The sequence below is a fragment of the Amblyomma americanum genome, chromosome 1 (genome assembly GCF_052857255.1).
Source record: "Amblyomma americanum isolate KBUSLIRL-KWMA chromosome 1, ASM5285725v1, whole genome shotgun sequence".
NCBI classification, from domain to species: domain Eukaryota; kingdom Metazoa; phylum Arthropoda; class Arachnida; order Ixodida; family Ixodidae; genus Amblyomma; species Amblyomma americanum.
Window position 1 is genome coordinate 306,903,085 of NC_135497.1, and position 23,384 is coordinate 306,926,468.

The following is a 23,384-nucleotide window of genomic DNA, read 5'->3' on the forward strand; positions in this document are numbered from 1 at the left end:
GAGAGGCCTTAGCATTGAGAGGGTGTTGCGGGTGCCCGCAAGCAGAGATGGGGGAGCCGTTGTCAGCGCCGGGGGGCGTGCTTTGATCAGCGCGGCCATCGGCGGCGGCGGCGCGGAGGGTGCTGCCGTTCGGAACGGGGGGGGGGGGGGCGAGAGGAGGGGGAGTGCGCCGCCGAGTGCACGTGCACCGGAGGGCGTCCAGTCATCTCTCGTACGTGGAAGGGGGCGCGCGTCAGTTCCGTTGCCTGCAGCGAGGAGGGGTGCACCCGGCGCATTTCAGCGCGCACTGCCAACTAGAAAAGCGGACGGTCGACCCCGAAGCGAAGGTGCCCGACGCTGCCGCGTTCTCTCTCCCCGCCGCATTTTCCGCGCGCTCACTCGTCGAGCTTGCGACGCCGGTCTCTTCCAGTGTGTCACCGGGAGTCAAAGTTGGGGGAGCAAGTAGTTTTCAGGTGAGTGCCGCACAGCAGACACCGATGCCCACATCGTGCGCGCGCTTGCGTCAGATTGGATCGGAAAGCCGACTTGTCTTTCCCTAGAGCGCTTGATGAAGCGCCGACGGGAGAAAAAAAAAAGTGGTTCTTTTTCGGCTTTTTTTTTTCCCACGTCCGGGTGGTTCTGATTGCGTTCGAGGCTTACTATGCGTGCAAATGTAGCGGTGAACCGGGTAATTGTTACGGGCAAATTCTCCACTTTTTGTGCGTCCTTCTTGGCTTGCACCTGCCTTGCGCGCAGTTCGAGAGAACTGACTCAGCGCTGAAACCTGCCAAGGCAGTGAACGGCCTGGCTTCTCTGATCCGTTTACAATTCTCTCTCTCTCTCTCTCTTTCGTGTTTTTCACTGATTACTCTTCAGCGGTTGGCGACACGTTTGAGTCCCGTTGCTCGATTTAAAGCGCGCTGTATTCTGGACGCGATACCAGTAATTCTGAAACCATTTGATACGATTAGCTTGAATCAAGGCAAACTGAGATTAGTGAAAGCATTGCCGTTACCGCGGCCTCGTATAGCTGTCGAGTATTTTTTATTTTTCGTACAGTTGAAAATCCTCATCACGTGCACGCTAATAAGGCGAGTGATTCATAGCCGCAGTCACTGATTTACTTGTTATTGGCGCCTTTTTCCTCTGCAAGCCGACATTTAGGGAAGAAAATGCACCAAGGTCGTCTGCGTGTCACGTCGCCTCATCCCAGTGGGTGTCTAACTAATAAAGTGGGCAATCTTGTGTCCAGGAAAAACTATATAGTAAAACATAAAAACTACCGGAGGTGCTTCCAAAAGCAGGGTTCTAAAAGTGTGAACCGCTCAAAAGTTGAACGAATGTCACGCACGCTAGCAAAGGCAATATTACACCACACTCTAAATCAAAACAAACGACAGCTTCTAGTCCCCGAACAGATCGCATGTTTCAGGAATATGTATCAACTGCAGCAGTGCGTGAAAATCGTAGTGCATCCGGAGAGGCCAATGAAATTCTTGGTCACCTTTGCTAATTGCACCCTTGCAAGCAGTACGTTGCCCCACGATTTCGATAAGGTTTGCTTTAAAGTACTGTAGACACCAAATTTAAGCCTGCGTGTTTTTTTTTCTTTCAAGTGGTGCGTTAGACATTAATATACATGGATCACCGCGCAATATTCGCCTGCGACCGCTAAATAATTAATAATTGAATTTCTTCGGGACGCTGTTTCGGTTTCGTCAAGCAAACGATGGCTGTGACATTTAGCTGCCCTTTAGGTCATGTGAGGCACAAAAAACACGGCGGCATAACTGCCGATACATCGTTATCATTCCAGCTCTTGAAGCAGGCTGGTTAGAGTGTTGCAGTGAATTAAAACTACATATCGGCGTTTATTATGCAGGTTTTCTGCGTGCCCCACGTGATTTAAAGGACAATTACACGTCACAGCCATCGTTCGGTTGATGAAACCGAAACGGCATGACGGAAGAAATTTACTAATAAATTATTTAGCTGTCGTAGGTGACTACCACGTGGTAATCCATGTATTCTAAGGTCTAACGCGCCATCTGAAAAAAGAAAACATGCAACCAAAATTAGGTGTATTCAGCGAGACGGCAATCTCAAATAGTCTGTTCTGCGAATAAATCCTCTTCAGTTTGACTAAAAATGCCTCATCAGGGCTTTCAACACCGCACTAATTCGACACTATGAACGACACACGTTGTGTGCAGTTCGGATGCAAGGTTCCCTGGTCTAAAAATAGCGCTGAAACACGGAAGTGTTGAGCAAATGTCTACAGTGCAGTCGGATAGCACGTTCTGGTCAGTGGCCTGCCTCTACAAGCAAGAAATGTTTTTTCTGAATTTTCATGGAGCTCAGCAGCGTTCTTTCTCGTGTCTTTTCGAAGCCTGCGCTTGTTACGCCAATTAATAATCAAATGTGCGACGTCGTTTTTGGAGTGGGAGAAGGCGTTAAGCGTTGGTCGGAATGAATAATGAATTTTACGTTGGAATAAATTCTAGTTTAAAATTCGTTGCACTGCCTGCGTCCCTGTACTTTCGTGCATATACGTCGAAAACGACCCAGGAGGATATGTTCTCCAATTTTTCGAAAACGCGCTTAGCACCGTCCCACAAAGCTAGGATAGCGACCGTGGCAGTAAATCTGAAATAGCAAATTAAAGTAAAATAAATAGTGCAAGTAAATTGTGAACTACTTGTACGCTGCTGACGGCTAAAAAAAAAAGATTTTTAGGTGTTTTTGTCAGCGCGTACGTCGGACATACAGTATGCGCTTTCCATATTAGTTGTACATCGTAGCATTACTGCATTGTGTCGCAGGTGCAGGATTGTTCTATGAAAGTCTCCTTTCTTTATTTAATGCACACGCTGTCCTGTGTTTCTTCCTCTTCGAATACAAGTGCCATCCGCCGCGGTGGCACAGTGGATATATGGTGCTCGGCTGCTGACTCGAAGGACGCGGGTTCGATCCCGGCCGCGGCGGTCGAATTTCGATGGATGCGAATTTCTGGAGGCCCGTGTGCAGTGCGATGTCAGTGCACGCTAAAGAACCCCGGGTGGTGGAAATTTCCGGAGCCCTTCACTACGGCGTCCCTCATGGCCTGAGTCGCTTTGGGGCGTTAAGCCCCCATAAACCAAACCAAATACAAGGGCAATATTTTTTCGAAATCATTCTCGATTGATAAGCAGGCACTAAACTCAACTTAAATTATGGCTGCATGCTTCGGTCTACGTTGCATGTTGCGGAAAATCCATCAGCGGTCGAGCGAATGAACTGCTTGCGTGACGCAATAATACGAGACGGCACTTCATTTCCGTCCCGCGGACTTACGCTGGCTTAACCATGCACTCCATGCCGTCAGCCAAGCCAATGTGGCCAAGTTGACCCTGACAGGCTGTTTTTCTGTCGCAATAAGTACGTCCAAAAACTCGCCCATCAAGGGCGTTTTACAAATGCCTATTCAGCATTGCATCTTGAAAGTCCCTTTCCTAGGAGGGCGTTCTTCTATTGCAGATCGATGCACAGGCGTTAAAGGTGATCGCTTCTAGTGGGGTCTGTGCCGTAACTTGATGGCCTCCTGGGAGAGAAGAGACTCCAAGCTTTGATTTCAATGCGACATGTTTCAATTCCACTGCTTATTCAGCACTGGAATTCAATAAATCTCTCAATTCCGTCTCTTCAATTTCAAACAACGTTTCACTTCCATGTAGTGGAGTAGATTCTGGGAATGATAGCTGCGTGAAAGAGTTCAGCTTAGAAGGGGAAATTTATAGAACAGCACTCGCATGCTGACGTAAGCCCATAGCTGGTCGACGCAAATCGAGGCACTGGACAGAGGCGCCACCAAGCTTCCCGCTTTCTCAGTAATGCCTGGCTTCTTAGATGCAAGAAAAAAAAATATGGGAACTTTCTGACAGGAAAAATAGACACTGTCTCGTATAGCGGTGATACGTGCGCGTTACGACGAAGGACAGGGGAAATACTTCTGATTACGTTGCCGACTTTGAGCAACAACTCCGTTCTTGGTTTAACGTCCCAAAGCGACTCAGGCTGAGAGGCGCCGTAGCGAAGGGCTCCGGAAATTTCTACCACCTGAGGTTCTTTAACGTGCACTGACATCGCACAGTACACGCGCCTCTATAGAATTTCGCCTCCATGGAAATTCGACCACATGCAGCGGCCAGGAATGAGCCCGCGTTTTTCGGGCCAGCAGCCGAGCGCCGTAACCACTGAGCCACCGCGGCGACTCAACAACTCTGTTCTACGTTCCCTTCGAACGACTGAAAACTAAAGCAGTTAAAAAAATTCACCGGCTTATTCCGCGAGACTATTTCTGTATGCACACCCCCGATAAAAAGTTTGTGGAACGCGACTTTGGCAACGAAATTTCAATTTCTTTGCATTCAGGGCGCATTTCTCAATATTTAATGGCATACAAAGCAATTCGTACGTTCAGGATCGGGCAATCCTCTATTCTAGGCTGCGTGCAATGAAGGCATTGAACTGCGTTCCACAGACTTTCGATTGCGGGTGTACGTGCACTTGACCCTCGCTGCAAAGCTGCGGATCGCCGTGTGGCGCCCCGGAGTGCGCCTGCCCCGCATACCCCCCGGTGGCGATAGGCGCGTATCTAGTTTCGATAACGGCTCCGCGTGGTTGAAGGACGCCCCTCTCGCGCTGATTTCGAGAGTGATTGCGCGCACTGGCAATCAGCAGCAGCTATGCGCCATCCGCCGTTGCGCAAACGGGCAGCGCTCTCCGCGATCACGCCCAATTTGGAACGCTGTTGGCCGATGAACGGCGCCGCCGTCCGGTCGCTCTTACCAGCCCGCCGTGGTACGAACTGTCGAACCACGGTAACTCGAACTCAAAGGGAGCCGACAATTCTAATCATGCGGAGTTCTTGATTATGAGAGGAGCCCGACAGGGCTCGAACTGATTCTTCTGTCCCGTCAACATCGCGTGTATTGAAGGTAGACCGGTCGGGCTGCGCTTATCACGCGTGATGTCGACGAGACCAAATAGTCAGTTCGAACAAACCGAAAGTTCGCACTCAAAGAGACTCCACTGCAATCACATGGCGTTGGGCAGGGCATCGTTTCGAGCGTCACACGCGTCCCGCTCTCCCGTTCAGGTTATGACCGCTCCGAGCGAGTCGCCGCTGCGGAATGGTACGTGCGTGGTCGATCGCGGCGGCCTCTTGCGCGACCCCAAGAGCACTTTCGGCGGGAGGACTAGTCTCGGGCCTAGGGCAATATACCGCAACGCTCCCAACGGTAGATGATGACCTAGCATCGGTCATCAAGTTTTTAGTGGCGGAGTGTTTCGGTTTCCGGATTACTGCTGAATTTTCGGAGACTGGCAGCCCAGGCTACACTCAGCAAGGGCTGCTGTTGTCGTTTCGAAAATAGCGCAGCATGGGTGGAAAGGCTGAGGGGAATACAGCCACGGTGTTCTCTGGCAGATGTAAGGCAGGTCAGGAAAAGAGGCGGCTACGACGCGATGACCTTCAAATTGCTAGAGTTCACTGCTTAGCCGCTTTTCTTGCACTGAGTGCTTCACGGCGGGGCAGTGTGCGCATCAGGACCGGGCACCCGTGCTGTGAGAAACGCGAAAGAACTAAGGGGGAAGGTCAAGGTGAAGTTAGCGGCGGCCACTCCTCCTCCTGAACTATACCCCTGAGGTTCTCCTTGGGAGGGAGGCATTGGCAGCTCAGGTTCGTGCACATATTTGTAAAGAACCAAGTGGCAATCTGGAAACGCAGCTCCGTGAAGGTCAACACAAAGCGCACGAGTGGTAGGACTGCTCGGTGTTAACTTTTTTTTTTGTTTATTCGTTCGAGTTTCTTTCAACAAAGATTTGCGGCCATACAGACTCCTTAGTGAGTATTCCATGATGTTTTTCACCTTTTAAAATTTGCTCCACTACGAAGAACCTGAGAAATCGACGACCGCTTGCTACGCACTGCCCTCTGTACATGTAAATACCCACCTCGGAATTGCTCGATGACCCCTTTAGTGGCAATCGCACATGCATCACGTGCAGGGAATTCGCGTGACCAACAATGGCCGACACTAATGCGCGCTTACGCGTTCCCCTTCTACAGTGCTTCCTAACTTATCGATTTGGGCGATCGACCGGCCGGTGTAACCGGAGGAAGAGGCGTGCTCTGCGCGATAGCTTATCGCGGGGTGCTCGCTGACCACGACCACTCATGCAACTGCTTTTACCGCACCGTTTGTTTCATACGAGTGGCTTCCACGCTACCTTAATAACCTGTCTGTGTAATAACTGTCTGTACGAACTTTTCAGGCGATATTTTCTTCGAGGGAGGCACGTTAGCAGATGTTTGGAAGTAACTGTTATGCAGCTGAAGTAAACAATAGTGTGTGGTCGATCTAGAATTCCTCACTTTATCGCTGAACAGTCCATCGATCGCCTGCACGTGCAGGGGTGCAACCGCGATAGCACACTCTTCCCCGCAGGCCGTGGCACTTCAGAGAGTGATGCCCAAAATTATCCTATATTGCCCGATCCGCGAGCAAATCGAGTAATGCCCTATACGTAACACGGGCGCGCAGTGCAAGCCATATCAGCGCAATCTCTTCTGGAGTCGAGCCGCTTGCACAGTGTTCTAACCAGCCACATTAAGGTCACAGGTGCATGGAACCTCATCATGAAGTGTCGGTCCCCCATTACGTAAAAACAATATCGGCATTAGGTGGGTCGAACTTTTTTTTTTCTCCTGCGCACACACCGACTGCGCTCCGTGAGAAAGATAACAATGGAGATAAAGAGCTCACATTGTCCCTTCATCGGGACCTGCAGTGACAGCCCGCACACGGGGACACTGTTCGGCATGAGAAACCGTTCATTGACTGTATAATATGCGCACTGACTGGGGCATTTATCTACAGTGCCCGTAAGACGGTCGGTCGCCTCTGCCCTGGTCACCCAACCCGATGTTTATCGTTACGCACGCGCTCCAGCGGCGCTTCACCGCAGCCGACGAGCGCGTGAGGGCCACCGGCAAAACTGCCGAAAGCGAAGCTGCTTTTTCGTTGCGGCCCGGCTTTGCCCCGCGTCCGACGCCGGCACCGTGCCAAGTCGGTCGGAGTGGATAGCGTCGCGGACAGGCGACTCCTGCGAGCGCAGTTCCAGTGCCACTCGTAGTAATGCGCTCTTCCCTCTCCAGCCGACTCGGAAACGCCGTCCTGGGAGCGTCCTCGGGTGCCCAGCTAACAAGCTGCGCAGAGCGATGAGAAACGAAGCTATAGCGCGGACTGCGCGCTCCATTTTCTGTGGATGACTGACGGTCGAAAGTAGGGCTGCAGCTGCTCGTGTTGTAAACAACCGTACGGGAAGCGGACGGAAGCTTATTGCCCTATTTGGTGGAGTACGGACCAGAAAAAAAAAAAGAAATCTCCTTGTTCGTCTTCAGTGCTCCGTCTTTCTCCCTCCTTGTTATATCCCTTCCTCCGGAGCCCTTGGCTTTCTGCCACGGCTGCCTTGAAAAGCGTAATCTATTTACAAGCGTACTGCTTCGCCCACGCGCGCATTCGAAAACGGAGCGCAGAGTGTGCCGTTTCGTCCGGGCGCACATTGTCTGTAAATTGGAAAGCTTTCGACTTGTAAACGCGCGTTCATCTGTCTAGGAGGCTGGCGCCAGTGCGACATTCAAATTTTGTGGGTTTCAGGGCCGCGAATGCATGTGCACAAATGCCACGAACGGTCGGCTTTGATTCAGCACTTTTCTTAAGCTCCGCTATACGGCGGAAAAATTCCCGGCAATATAACGCGAGACTATGTATTCCCGCCTCTATATGTCCAGCAACGGCATCAAACTCGCATTCATGTCAGAGGGATAGTTATCGTACGGACGTATTTGCAGTTTTCTCGTGCAAACTGTAATTTGCATTTTCTTACTTGCTGCGCTGCTTGAATGCATGGTGACTAGGGCCTGATCAGGTGTCCTCCTGTGTCACCTTTGTTGGCCTCTTCACCGAGACAATTGTGTGCTGTCTGAATTCTGAAGTTTACTTATTTATTTATTTAATACATACTGCGCTGTCAGTGAGACCAAGCAGGGTGGCATGTTTGTACAAACGCTTTCTGTAACATAAAACAAATACATATGTTCTCTTGCGCTATACGTGTTCGGCAAAGAAAGAAAAAAGAAAACAACTGATTAGGCTGCATTTCAACACTGAAAAATGACCTTCGCATGTTAATCTGTTCAAAACATCCACTCGCTTAGGCAACCTCGTAAAGTAAAATGATACCAACAGATAAGAAATAAAAGAGCAACTCTGCAGATTGAAGTTAAAAATCGAAAGTAGCGCCTGCTCAGAATTTCCAGTGAAAAAAATTGTGGAGGGAAGACCATTCCGTTGAATAACTGTACTGTACGTAGAAAATAATTTTTAAAGAAGTTTGGGTTTCTGCGTGCTTGGTAAGGGAGCAAGTTGTGAGCTGACGGTGCCTGTATAGATGCGCGTGAAGCGTAAGGATGAATATATGTCCGTCCGATAAATTGTAGCCACTTGTTGTACATCGCAAACAAAAATTTAATTCGTGCTATAGTTCACCGCTATTCTAAAATAGGAATATCGTTTTCGGCCGTTAGTTGTCGTGGAGAATTAGTAGAGCTAAACTTGTTAAAAATGAACCGCACTGCTCGCCTCTAAACCATTTCAAGTTTGTTTATCCTTCTGGTAAAAGGGACCACACTATTGCTGCGCATCCTAATTTTGGTAGTATGAAAGTTGTGTACGCTAAGAGTTTTAAACCCGCGAGTGCAGTTTATAGATCATGACGCAGAAAGGCACATTTACAAGACGCGAATGCGCAAACGTTCGCAAATGTGGTTGGACCACGAAAGAGTGTTTGTAATCGTTAAGCATGAGGATTTGTATTCTTATACTTGCTTTGCTTGTGTATTATTAATCAAATTGAATAGTTTGCTTTTTATTCGTGGCGCGAAGTAAGAAAGTCTTTTTTTTTCAATGTTTGGGAAAGAATGGCTAGTTACGTCATTAGCATAGATTACGAAACGAATCTGTCCAATTACGCTTTCTTGAGGAACTCCGGGCGAAGCCGGCAACATAGTTTAGGCATGTCTCCTAACATCTACGAACGTTTCAATAAGTACACAGTACGTCACGAAAATAAACTGAATAAACTAAAATTCAACATCTGGGCTGGCTGCCCCAACGCACTTCTTGATTTTTCGAGTGCCTTTATCTTTACGCCAGCGTTTAAAAATCAAACATTTCTATTTACAAACTGCTGCAATCTCTTGAATTTCAAATTACCGTACCAACCACAACATTTCACTTCGGCCGCACACACCAATTATTTTTACTAGTTTTCCCTTCATAATGTTTAAGACACAGTGACCTATGTAGGTCTGTCTCTGAGTGCTTGATCAACTCGATCTTCATGGCGCCGAATGTTCTTCGATTGTTTACTAGCGCCCGTGCGAAATCAGAAGAGATATGTTATGAGGAAAGGTAAATTCCCAGTAATTGTCGCAACCACGGTAGCCGCGTCGTGAGGGCAGGGATGACGGGTAGAGTGAAAGGCGGCAGAGAGCAGTAGTCGCTGTCGAGCAGTGCTGCAGATTAAATTCGTTCGCCGACGTCGCACAACAGGTTGATGTATTTTGCATTTCGCCTTCAACGAAATGCGGCCGCCACGGCCGGGATTCGATCCCGCGACCTCGTGCTCAGAGCAGGCGAACGCCACGGCCACTGAGCCACAGGGGCGGGGTACGTCCGCGCTTGCCACCCGACGTCTGCCCAACGCTTGCGATCCCTTCGCGGCCTCGCGCACCGTATCTGAGTCTTATTCCCTTTGAGAAATCCACGACCTCGGACGCTGGTTTCGCGTATGACGCACCACCTTGCGGCGAACCGCGCTCTCCCATGAAACTGGGACTCTGCGGCCTTCGTCACTGCAACGCGCGAAGACCACCACGCGCACGCGGTTCTCTCGCAACGCAGCGCGTGCCGAACGCGCGCGCGATTGACACCGAGCGAAACGTGACGTTAACGAGTGGGGGCGGCCGGTCAGACTCGGCTGTGCGCGGCGCCCGAGCAAAAAACGAGCAGCGGCCGCGTGCTCTTGAGCACAAAAGCCGCGGAATATACGCGATTAGCGAACCACTGGAAGCCGCATTCCGCGCGAAAAGAAAAAAAAACTAATGTTTTGCACTGCGTAATACCCAGTGCAAACCTACAATCTCCTTGCTACCAGTCTCTGTGCCACCTAGGAGGGTATGCTATATTATGGTTGGTTTATGGGGGTTTAACGTCCCAAAGCGACTCAGGCTATGAGAGACGCCGTAGTGAAGGGCTCCGGGAATTTCGACCACCTGGGGTTCTTTAACGTGCACTGACATCGCACAGTACGCTGGCCTCCAGAATTTCGCCTCCATCGAAATTCGACCGCCGCTACCGGGATCGAACCCGCGTCTTTCGGGCCAGCAGCCGAGCGCCATGACCACTGAGCCCCCGCGGCGGCAGTGTGGTTTGGTAGTATACGTGCAGTTTAATGCTGCTCGTGGGGCCTGCGGGAAGTTGCAATCTTGCATTTCGCCTCGATCGAAGTACGGCTGCCGCGGCCAATATTCGGTCCGGCGACTCGGAAGCCGGTCGTCGCAGGAACCGTGCGGGTCCCGAGCCGGGGATGAGATACCACGCGGTGATCCGCGATCGGACGGATGTCCGCCTCCGTTGTCATCGCGCGCTTCATTCTTTACTGGCGTCTAATTGGCTGGTTTCGATTGCATATGCGCCTAGACGGAGTTAAACAACGTGTGTTCTATAGCGTTGTTTGCAGGCACTATGCGCCATCAGTGTCAGGTACCGTGTCTTCAAAGAAAAAAAAAACGTGGGAAGATGGTGGTGGGTGCCGTAGAACTGATAGCAAAACGATCAAATATCGAATGCCGCGAGTTTTGCTTAAATTGTATTGATAGTGATGCCGGGCACTAATCTTTTTAGTGATACTCGTCCCCCTTTCGCTGGAAGGTATTTGGGTCGCCAGTGTGGCGTGATGCGGGGAGAAAGAAAAAAAAAAACAAAAAAGCTCGCGCGATGTATAGTCTCCTTAGATCTCGTTTCTGGCGTTATGGCCACTATTGTTTTAGACTCTTTTGAGTGCGTGCCCCCTCCAACCCGCCAACGTAAAAAGAAATGCGTCCGCCCCTCTATCGTCACTCTCCACAGATTCCATGGCACGTCGGCTGCCAGCGTATCTCACCCGACAGATATCGGGGGTCGTCGTTCTATATGAGTGCTGGGCGCGCACACACCACTCCGGCGCGAAACGCTGCCTGGTTCCGAGAGCGGCGGCATCAGGCATTTTTTGCTCTGATCCGGGCCCTTAACAAACTTGAACAGCCCACAGTGAAGCGACGCGCCGCACAAATCCGGGGAATAAACATACGCCGTGCTCATTACAGTGCCTTCCAGATGTGGCTTCGTTCGCTTCGTTTTCCTGCGTTCCTATGGCATCAACCCATACAGCGCTGTACCTAGCGATGCGGTAGGCACCGCATCGTGTCCCGAATGTCAAAGTTTATAAGCGCAATTTCTTTTCGCCTCCTATCTATATATTTTTCTCCTGATAAACTGTTGGAGGGCCTGCACAAAAAACAGCTAGCAGCGCACTGGTTTAAGGCGCATTTAATTTTTTTCATTGCTGCTTCGAGGCCGAAGTGAACATACCGTTCCTGCACACCACGCTCAGCGCTGCGAGCATTGCGGCACCAAATTGCTTGCAGCATGTTCTTGAGGTGCATTCCGACCTGTACCTTCGAGACCAAAATTACGCGACGGCAGCGCATTCGCTCCTATCCTCTTTCATTTTACAGCAGGCGGAGGCAGTTTTTTACGATACTTGGGTGAAAATTGCACTTTCAAACGGCTTGGATTTTGGTGCCCGTTCAAGGTCACCAGGGGTCCAAATCGGTCCGGATCCCTCCAACACAGCATGCCCCATAGCCCATTGTTGCTTTGGCGTATAAAATTTTATCGATTAAACTTTATTTTAACACGTACCGTTTTTGTGCGCGGTGTGAACGTGAGAAGCTCTGGATGATAAAAATGATCAGCCTGATCAGAGATTCAGGAATTCATTTCTTGGTTTTCATCGTCCACATTTCCACCTACTTCTACGTCCGCACAGCAGTGCTCGCCTCCAGGTACCGTTTTCTCACTGGAGTAACAATAAGGACCACCCATGTCCTTAAAAGTGCACACACTGTATGATAATGTATACATTACCACGATAGTATGTATACTGCGTACATGACCGCGCATAGGTTATCTATAGTTGTGAGAGGAGGAAGGTGAAGAACGATTGAGCACGGGAGAGGATTCCTGTGAGAGTTCGGCTTGGAAAGTATTTCTTCAGCAGTTGCATGCCCAGCGTTTGGGGCGCCTGTATCTGCACTCTTGTGACTGCAGTATATACGTGGCCTCTCCGTTCGCCGCCGTTTCCAGCCTGTCCGAGTGCCGCTGAGAGTGAACATTACAGCTGAAAATACTGCACTGCTACGGGCGCTCTTGAACCTATGAGCCGCGAACATGTGCTAGAACTCATTGGCACGCAGCCCGTCGCTTTGGACGGCGACAACGCGCACACATAAGGGACGCTCGTCGCTGTTATCTTATCCGACTTGCAGAGTAACGTGATACACTAGAGAGCGGAGAACTCTTAGGAGGGTATTGTAATTCATTTCTGCTGCGATGCGCATGCACCTCAATGGTGGCTACGTACTACACAGCACAGTGCTATCGACTTCCGCAAGCTTGGGGATCCTTGCCCAGCCGTTTCCTGTACCTTTTGGAAAAAATAACGGACGCTTTAAAAGGAGCAATACTTGTCGTTTGTATGAGTTTGCCTGAACGTGCAACTACAAGGAAGGTGCATGTAATAAAGCTTTCGTATTCTGAATGCGAGAGAACGCACTAAAGTTGAAGGACCGCACACGAAGAGATAAGTTCCCCGGCGGTTACTATGGCAACTGCGCAAACCGCTCTGCTCCCTAAGCACAACGTGACGCTCGAGCGAGGCTGGTGACGTCACGGGAATGCCCTCTGCAATGCCTAAAGAAGTTCATCATTGTATTTAGTACTGTGCGTAATGAGCGCCAAATTATATTGAACGCAGTCACGGCCTGCTTACTGCGTGGCAATAGCGCTGAGCATCAAGGCCTTCCACGGGCGCCGTTCACGAGTCATATATGAAAATGCTGGGAGGAAAATAGTCTTGCACGCGTGTCCTGATGCATTTCGATGGGTGCGCGATTATGTCCTCACAAACGCGCGTCGTACGGCTCGAATTTGGACCTTCCAAGCGTCCGCTCCTATAACGTATATAACGTATTACGCTATATAACGTAAGGCATCGCCCAACCTGCCTGCATTTTCGGCCGCCAGAAACTGCTCAATATTTACAGGCCTTCGCTGCAACAGTATGTGACGAAGAGAGCGTACCTTGAATTCGTTTCATCTCTTACTGTGCCACCGTTAGGCGGACTCCAGTGGTCCTTCTCAAGGTAGCACGGTGTGTGCCTTTACAGGTAAAAAGCACACGCATATGACGGTCAGTTTCTTGGCTCCTCCGATTATTCTGAGTATTCAGAGCGTTGCGGCATATTAGGAGCAACAAAGTTTGCTGCAGGATGGCCTGCCTGCCGGATCACGGGAGACGCAGTCGTATTCATTATCGAGTTTGATCGAATGGGCGAATCGTTATTAGCTATTCTTAACAACCGCGCACTTGCTGTCATCATCTGCGCGGACGTGTGGCTTGACCTTTGTGATGACGGTCAGTGCCGACCTGACAAGTGTCTGCTTTTGTAAAAGACTGCGAAGAACTCAGTCTGGGAGCTTCGTCCGGAGCAGGGAATCGTTGGCGCTGGTATGTTGCCTCGGAAAACACCGAGCAATAAATAGGCACTAATGCGGTTTGTGTAGAGTTGTTTTTGAGAGTGCAAGTCCTGTTCTTTCCTTTATTTGTTTTCTGGACCTCGAAACTCCTGCAGACTTTTCCACCCCGCAGTCGTTACCGACACAGGACGAATGGCCGCAGCGGCCTTTTTGAAGGTGAGTGGGAAGGCACAGAATGGCAAAGCGTGCTAGACGAGAGAGCTGCGAAGAGCTGGTTATCTCCCTCCTACGGGTCATGATGGACGGGTTGCGGAAAACCTTCACCGCTGAGGCGTCAACGCCGCAGTTCGACGCTGCCCCGAGGCGATCATTCCTACGCCACGCATTTTCGCTGTGGCTTCAAATGAGGTTCTGCCTCCTTGTCGCTGGACGCATACTCCCTGCATCGTTGCGTTTGTCAAGCGATGTTGTGTACCAAAACGTGTCCGTGTTAACAACACGCGGGCTCTGCTTAGTAAGCGCGTGGCGAACGGAATGAGATCCGTTTCATACGCGGTATCCTGACAGCGCTTGCTAACAGTATCCGTTATCGCTCTGAAGGTTAATGGTCTTGCGCTTCAGTCCTTGGGCCACAAAAAAAAAAAAAAATGGGGGGGGGGGGGGGGGGGGTAGGGGGTAGTGATGTTCTATTCCAGAAGTTTTTTTCTTTCTCATGGCATTCGAGGAGTAAAATTTGGTGAAAAGTGAATGTTAAGAGCCGAAGTTGTCTCACTTTTTGTAAATTCCCGGAGCTTTCCAGATGCTGCAGAGAGAAAGGTCCTGAAATAGGGAACTTTGGGTCTAACTTGGGGAATTTTCGGTTGCGGCACAAATCATAATTGGCCCTCGTGCTGTTTCAAAGTCTGTCAATTGAAAACGGCTGCCCCCAGTGTAGTGTGTGGAGGTATGCTGTATATGGGCATATCAGGTATTGCAACACGTTCGATGTATACGTCGCGCGTGTTTTAATTACCGCTGTCATCAAAACTTCCGACTCAGTGGAAAACCGCTCGAGTTGTTCCCATCTTTAAGAAAGGCGACTGCTCTTTAATACAAAAATACCGTCTGATTTTTTTTTACTTCTACGTGCTGTAAGATATTGGAACACATTATTGCAAAGCATATTAATAATTATCTTGAATAACACTCTGTATTAAGCGATTTTCAGCATGAATTAAGCATCGATCCTGCTCAGTACTTACCCCTTTATCCACCCGACATACTCGGCATCATCACATTCACTCACTGCACCGTATTTTGCGAAAACTGACTGTTTTAAGTATTCTTATTTTCCGCGGACAGTGTCTGATTGGAACCATGTTATGCCGTTTTCTCAGTTTAGTAACGCTTGTCACTTTTTTCTTATGCTTGTTTCTTTTGATTGTGTTCTGTATCTTCCTGAAACAGTCTTATCGATACATGCCTGCCCTGCTTGGACCCTGGCAAGAGTCTGCAGCATGTACTATAATAAATAAATAAAAAACACAAATGCCGCGGCTAATTGGTTAGCAAACTGTATCGTCCGACGCTAGGTCTGACTGCGGGACAGAAACGCTAAATATACCGTGTCTTTAATTATGTTCTTTTAAAACTAAACTTTATTGTCCGTCGTGTCTTTAGTCATTCGTTTCGCTTAGCCGAAGCTATTCTTGTCATCTGCATGGGCTACGTTGGTTGCCTGCCTTACCAGGCGCGTGCGGTGCGGGCGGGTAACGTCCTTGTTTACTCTGTAGCTCGAAATACTTTTATTCTTTATCGGTGCCAAAAGGGAAACCCGAAATCTTCGTTGCGAGCAATTCTGTCAGATTTAATGAAATGTTTTATTACTGATTCTTTATTCATAAAAAAATGGAAGGAAAATATGTTGCTAGCCGCGGCATCTGAAGCATCTGAGCGGGGAATAGGACAGGGAGAAGACAGTGAAGGGGAAAGACAGAGGGAAACGGTAGAAAGAAAGGATAGAATGAAAAGTTTCAAATACTTGATTATAGTCCATCACGCAGCTAAAAAATGTTTTCAGCATTGAAACTCCTCATTGGTTCGTCATGAGTTCAGTCGGCAACGTTTCGTTTCTTTCAGGTGTCTGAGAGGCAATGATAACTGACCGAGCGTAGTCTTACTGCGGTCTGAATGACGAGGCACTCCTGATTGTTCTGAAGACCACCTCTATATGCTGCGTGGAAGAATCGTTGCAGTGTTAGGAGGTCGCGGGATGGTGCGTATTCTGTGTTCCAGGCGCGCGGTAATAAATGGGCGGTCGATTTGTCGTAGTTGGGCCAAATGCGAATTAGGTGGGCTAGCAATTTGTGGCTATTGTTTTGCATTGTTTATCGATATTATGCTTAGTTATGGTATTGCTATGCGATGAAAGTGGTATATATCAAGTGCATTCTGTGCAATGTCTGCTTGCATGGCATGGATGAAGGACGAAAATTATTGTGGGACGATGAAAAGAACAAAAAAATTAAAGTGTCCCTGCCCGTGCCACGATGGATGAAGGACAGTAGGTATAAGACACAATGTTTATTAATATCACTGTGCGCATGCGCATTCAGCCGCAGCTCCCGTTCTGCATAAAACGAGCTCCGGCGGCGTTGTGAACTGAAAAGCAGGTGGCCCGTCTAGGTCGCGTGACTTTGTGGCGTCATCACTACCTGGCCACCGGGGCAGGTGGAAAACACCTGTTAACTGCTCAGTAACCATATTCTCGAGAGCAGCCAGATGTAAATTGTATATGGCGACCTATAGGTATATCTGTGTATATTCAGCGCGGGAGGTTGCCGACAACTCGATGGGCAGGGTGGAAAGACCTGCCCGTCATGGCAGGTGGGTGGAAGTGGTAGGTCCTGGAAGCACACGGTTCGCTTATCTGAGTGTTTCCTCATCCCATCGCACCTCAGCGTGCATCAAAAGTTCCCGCCGCGGTGGCTCAGTCGCTATGGCGTTCGGCTTGTAAGCCCAAGGTCGCGGGATCGAATCCCGGCCGAGGCGATTGCATTTCGATGGGGACGAAATGCGCAAGCGCCCGTGCGCTCTGCGAAGTCGGTGCCCTTTAAAGAACTCCAGCCGACAGAAATTAATCCGGAGCTCTCCACTACGGCGTCTCAGAGCTCGTGTGCAGGTTGAGGTGTACGTTAGAAATTCGGTTTGTTAGGACCTGTCCGCCTCAAAGGGTTAGGCTCAACGTTGACTGCTCGCTCCACCCGATTACTCGTTCTGACCACCGCAGTGTTTTTAGTGCATGCCACCGAAAACAAGGACAATTGAATTTTCTCTTCGATGCGCCGCAGTGGTCGGGAAGCGGAAGTGAGCGCCCGTGACGCCGCTCAGATACTCTGTGCGGCGTCAGAGGAAGGGAGCGGCCGTCGCGCAGGTCGGGCGCATTTGACGAAGCACCCGGAAGGTCGCACGGGCAGCCATTCTATAATATTGCGAGCTTCCCGGCAACCAGCTCTGCGAACGCATTTTCCGCTGACTCTTGGCGCTCCCGTCGCCATAGCAAGGGGGATGGTTGCGGAACTAAAGTCTGCTCGTCGCGAATGCGTCCACATTCTGAGCCCAAAGAACGCGCGCTCAGCTGCTGGCAAGACGGAAGAAGAGGCGGAAGGCTCCGGGCCCGGCCCCCTCATTCGTGAGCGTACACTGCGCAGCACTGCCGGGAATTTGAAGAGCAAAGCGCGAGATAAGCGTGTATTGCGGCTCCCTCGAAGCGGAGGGGCAGAAGCAGCGGCTGTTAAACGCTCGCCCGCCCAGCAGATAAGGCAACGGCGGGCACGCGTTGGGCGCTGGGACGGGGAGACCGGCGAACCCCTTGCGGCGCGGACAGGTGCTGTCCTCTCCACAGCGCGGAGGACTTCACTGCGCCCAGGGCTGACAGCGCTTTCTGCTACAAGGTAAGCGGTGCTCGCGCCGCACAAGCGCCCCTCGGTCCGTACGATTCCTAGTGTTCTTTAGTTCCTGCGCTCCGGGAATGAATGAATGGGTGACTCTGCCGCGCCCCCATTCGCGCCTCGTGTACACGCCCACCGTTCACCACTCGATTTCCGTCGCGTGTTTCGGGCCTTCGGACGACTACACTATGCCGATAGGTTTTGTTTCGGGACGGTTTGAAGACGATTAGTGTTGCTCTCGAATTTGCGCTGGGTGGTGCATTAGCGCTCAGCAACGAATTGGTGGCTATTACCGATGAGAGAGGTGTTCTCCGTATTATCCGTAAGAATTACCCAGACGTTGACGCGTGGGTTTCCGCGCCAACGCTTTCGTGTCTCCCGCTTAAGAATGGACTCGCCTACTGAGGACTATCGAACAAATCCAGGAGGGTTGCCGGCGCGAGAGCCAGCCATGTATGGCGCAGGCTTAAGCCAGTTCACCATTGCTACTCCCCCCTTTCCACTGCGCGATCACGCGCACGCAAACTATACTCGCACCATAATTTCGGGTATTCTGGGGCGAGTCGAATCACGAAACGCCTTGCCCAGATAGGCAGGATTCTGTTGAATCGTCCGCGTACCGTGGAACGGTGAGGAATATTAATGCATAAACGCATCTCTGGACTACATTTTGCGCGTCCGGCGTCCGGATGGTTGGGTTGGGACGGGCACAATGAGCTATTTGGATTTTGCTGCAGCCATCGTCGTCGGTTGGGCAACGGGGCAGGCTGCGCGGTGTTCTATCTGTTTGTTGTCTAACCTCTCGATTTTTTCAACTCTGTCAGGCCAGTGACAGTGGCCCCTTTTGATGCCAGTCTACAGCGTCGTGACCATTTCGTTTCCTTTTCTGCCTTCACGCCTATACGAGCACATGCCCCTCGCTCATTCGGTTGCTGAGCCGGCAATAAGGTGGCCCTCTATTCCGTAGTCGTCCACTACAGCGCCTTCCTACCTTTTGACTCCCTCCTTCATCTTGCCCTTTATGCCCTTGCGCCATAAATATTAATTATCGTCTGCGTAAGCATTATAAATAATTGTCAGTACGCGATAGCAGTACAGTAAGTTTTTATAGTGGACGGTCACCTGAAACTATTTTTGAAGGAAGCGATAAAAGGGAGAATAAAAAGGCCACATATTCAGAAAAACAGACAGCGTTTACATTTGCTCCAGCCGAGGTACCCGACTTAAGCAGCTGTGTTCAACGTACTCCATTTTTTTTTTCGTTCAGTTCTGTGCAAGATCCCTCCTCGCTGCGTTTCTGCATCAGTAGGCTTCAGCGCAGTGAAGACCTGCTGAATTTCAGCCTGCTCCTCGGGCGACTCTAGTCCAATGACGACCAGAGCCCAGACGAAATAATGTGATTATCGCAATGTGTCTAAGCAGTCGCAGGGAGTGAGAGCGTTATTTCTTTTAAGCAGTTTTGCAGGCGTGTTTAAAACGGCACCGCAAACACACTTGGAGGCAAGGGGCGGGCTAATGGCTGGCAAACACTGCTGCCGCAAGCGCGGCCGCTGTCCCCCTTTTGTGGTACGTATAGTACTCGAGCAGATAAGTGCAACGGCGGGGTCTGTCTTCGCTGCATTGTTTGCCGCGAGTGCCTGGCGGGGTAACCCGCATTTGCGCCCCGAGTGCTTGCTCAGTTTTGGCGGCCCTGAAAGAAAACGGACAGCGAAGCAAACAGTTATTGGGTTCAAGGCACGCGTGTCTCGGCTGCGAAACTGAACCTTGTGCAACGCGTCGTTTGGACAACTTGTGTCCGACGGATTGCATTACATGCGGCGCTCCTCGGGCTTTCGCTTTCTGCGTGCTCGCTTTCATCTGCTTTCTGCATGAGCGGACGTTGTCGCTGCTGGGGTAGCAAGCAGGTATACGAGAGTGGTAGCCATTAGGCAACCCGCCATTGGAGGCAGGTTGTCTGAAATGCAACCAAAGCTTCGTGAGGAATGCGTGGGGTACGACAGATGCAATGTCCCGGCTCAGACGTCGCAAAATCCTCCTCGAGAGCGATACCGCACGGTTACAAAGAAGGTCTTGAGTTTGGGCTGCAAGTGTAAGTCTTTTTCTTCTCGAATGGCGAAGCTGCCTTTGAAAAGCCATTTTAGCCTTCTTCAGAAGCCACGCGATTACAGCTTTACTTCGTGCCCCGCGGTCTTCGCGAACGTTGGCGTTGCCGAGACGCGAAATGAAAGTTGGACGTAGTGTGCACGCAACAAGGGCTTTTGTCATTCTAAATAAAATGGCTGGGGCAGTGCCCTCGACAAAGTCATTGTAACCACGTTCCTGAGACAAACAAAAAGATCAATTCAGAGAACGCAAGCAAACATATGACTTGTATTTGCCGTTGCATTTTGGCTCATCGCGCTGAAGATAAAAGCATGGTGCCGGAGAGTAGCAGAGGCGAACCCTCGTCTCACTGTGGCTGGGATGATAAAGGACTAGTCAACACTCCTTGAGCATGCTCACAGTCCTGACTCTATATGCGCCTGTGTAATCGGGCGCATGTTTTCCTGGAGCCCGCATTCACGGAGATAAAGCCCTCAGCAGGCGTAAATTTGTGGCGCGAGTTTATCTACGGGGTCAACACAGTGCAAGATTAATCATATGGCCATCCAGTATCGCATGCTTGCTGTTGACAGTGCGCGCAAAAGAAGTGTTTCGATATCGTATGCGTTTACGGGCTATCAGGGGACCATTTAGCATCTCGGGAAAGGATGAGAAGAGATGGCTGAGTGAGAAGGGGGGTTGCGCTCTATAGGGGCGAGGCGTCACAGTCGAAAGTTACTCCCGGGTAGTTATTATGCGAAAGCATCACATGGCTCATCGGCAACGAAACCTGATATCCAGAAAGTGGCGTCCAAAAAGCCACGTGACAAGGCAAAGGAAAATAGTAATAAGGGAGCAAATTACTCCTTGGCATCCAACCAAGCGCAGCCATGCGGCTACAAAAGAAGGCTATATAGCTTCCACAGAAACTTCGTAGTTAAAGAACAGCTTGTCTGGAGTCCGAACCCGGGACCACCGCTTCACGGAGCAGTTGCTCTACCAACTGAGCTGACTGGGACGGCTAGCATATGGTAGAGCGAGAGCGAATTGATCAATAACTCCAAGTGGCAACAGTGTTGGTCAAATGTCGTTTCTTCCGAAGGTGCGGTGAACTGAACCCGGAATTTTCAAGATTTCGAGGCGATTACGTAACACACAATACATCGTTGCTTCTTGGCGTGTCATTAGAAAGGAAGGGGAAAAATGCTTTCAGAATCGAAGCATGTAAGCAGTTTTAAGAAGTGCCCTCCGTAACTTTTTGCCTACTTCCCGAGTTCTGCGACCTCCAACGGCATTTCAGTGTATGGTCTTGTACACCTTTACGTTATACAGTTCGGTCATATGCTTCCATTAATTAGTTTAGCAATGACATTTCGACTGCAGCACCAACACTGGGCAATGAGGGCTGCGGATGGATTTCGATCCGCTGAGTGCTCTTCGAAGAGCACCGAATCTCGGTACACGGTTTTTTTTTTTCGAGTTTCGCCTCCACTCAAAATGCAGCTGTGGTCGGTCGGTACCGAACCCACCACCTGTCGTCAGCAGCCGTGCGCCATAACCACTTATCCGCGTACCGTCGCGCGTGGTCACGTTGCCGAAGGAAAAGCTCAGCGACTGTCTTGGAGTAAATTTATTCCGCTGCAATAAAGCCTTCTCACGTGAACGTTTTTTGTAACAGGCTTCCTCGAGTGAAACGAGTCTGATAGTAAACTCGCTCGCTTAGTAGCGTAGCCGTATTTGCGGTTTCGCCACGGCTTTGCTCTTGTAGAGCGATCATTTTCGCGGGGCTGCGCACTCACGGAGCGATCATTGGAAGGATAGCCGCGCGAGAAGCGCAAACTTTGTGATTGATCGTACACTACAAATGTCTAATAATACTACAAAATACTACAATAACACTACAAAAGTAATAATAATAATAATAAACTCGGACGTATGTTCCCGTTGCGTGCTGGTCGCGACGGACGATGCCCACGACGCCTGCTTGCGATGCACAGCGCGCGCCCTGAACGAACGGAGGTCGCCTCTTGCATCCGCAGATTTGTTCGACGAGGCACCATAGATGTGCGCTTTTACCTGCTCGCGTTTTAGTATTTTCTTTATGCAAATTTTGCTGACCGCTATAGCCGCCGACGGGAATAACGCGCGCTCGATAATGGGGTCTGCAAGGCACGGCTGTTCGTTCCTAGTCGAAGCGGCGGCAATGAGCGAAATAACTTACTGCCCCCAGCAGCACGGGAATGAACATTTAAGCGCTCGCTTCTTCCGCACTTGGGCGTCGCCTTTATATGCCGCCGAGAAAACCGCTTTCTAAGAGCACAGGTGGGTCTTCTCTCTTTACCTCTCTACCTTTGGGGCATTAGTATAGGTGCTTCCATCAATTTGTGTGTGTGTTTGGGGGGGGGGGGGGGTGCTGCTACTATCGTAGATTTTGGCCTGGGGACTTCTGGCCGACCCTGTACCCGCGCTACTTGCGCCTTGTGGACGCCTGTGAATGCACAGGGCTGTGCTCTTCAATGGCCTCGTTTCGGCTTCTGCATTCTCAGTTGGAACATCTTCTCTAGCAAGTGTTGAAGGCTTAACGGCTGCATTTCGCTAAAAGGGGGCGATTTTACATCTACTTTAATGCCGTTCCGAGCGCAAAATGTGTTGCCGCTAGATTTGCGCGAGGTCGATGGAATGTACACGAAATTGATATGGGGCAATATCCGTCAGAATTAACTTGGCTTTTGTAGATATATGAACCAAAAATCTCCGAGCTGTTTGCGTGGTCCTTTGGGAAAGTCTCCTCGATTAACGAAACCACGGCACCAAGGAGTCCGGTGAATGTGCACATACACCGAGTGCGCACCAGTCATGAATGCTGCAAGTTTGCCGAAAATATGCAGCCGAGCGGATTTGCTTTAAAGCCGTGTAATAGGGCGCTTGTTGCGCCCGTGGAAGACCTTGACAATCGATGGGTGCTGATCAAAGCTCCACCCACCTTCAAAAAATTTGCAACGGTGACGATGTGTGGTGGACCAGTCTCCCATAACGGGATTATTATCCACACCGGGAACGAGAAGTTTGAAGCGCAGGCGCCATAGTTTATTTTTTCGCGTTTTAGTGCGCAAGCACTTCTAGCCGCACTCCCCAGGTCTCGGCGTTGTGTGTCGTTGTGCGTGTGAAGCCCCTGAGTAGCTATAGTGTAACTCGCTCACTGGGTCAGTGGGCACCTCAATCGCGCTTTGAGGTACGTATAGCGGTGGTGCGCACCTGCAAAAAACCGCGCTTTCGCACATTATTTCGTGCTTTGATGGCGGTTTAGCATTGCTATTTTTCGTAATGGACAAATGATCTGGTTGGGTGGTCACGCGCGCGACTACTGTGGTTGCGCTCGTTGGCGTGTCGTGGCACGGGCTCGATGGAGGGCGCTGCCTGCAGTCTCCCACGCTGATGCGATGCACTCCGGCGGCCGCTCTCGCAAGGCTGCCAGTGTGCGGGGACGGTT

The 23,384-nt window shown here is 50.4% G+C and overlaps 1 protein-coding gene across 2 annotated transcripts in view; it reads left to right on the forward strand.

Moving 5' to 3' along the window:
• The first annotated feature begins 200 nt into the window (after positions 1-200).
• The window catches only part of LOC144115325 (sterol O-acyltransferase 1), a 41,584-nt gene continuing 18,400 nt past the window's right edge, over positions 201-23,384 (forward strand). Inside the window, exon 1 of one of the 2 annotated variants that reach the window (XM_077649662.1) lies at positions 201-452. The gene's annotated coding sequence lies outside the window, so the exon portion shown is untranslated. Of the gene's footprint in view, positions 453-17,250; positions 17,816-23,384 lie in introns of those variants that run through there. The other variant, XM_077649661.1, reaches the window with a different exon arrangement.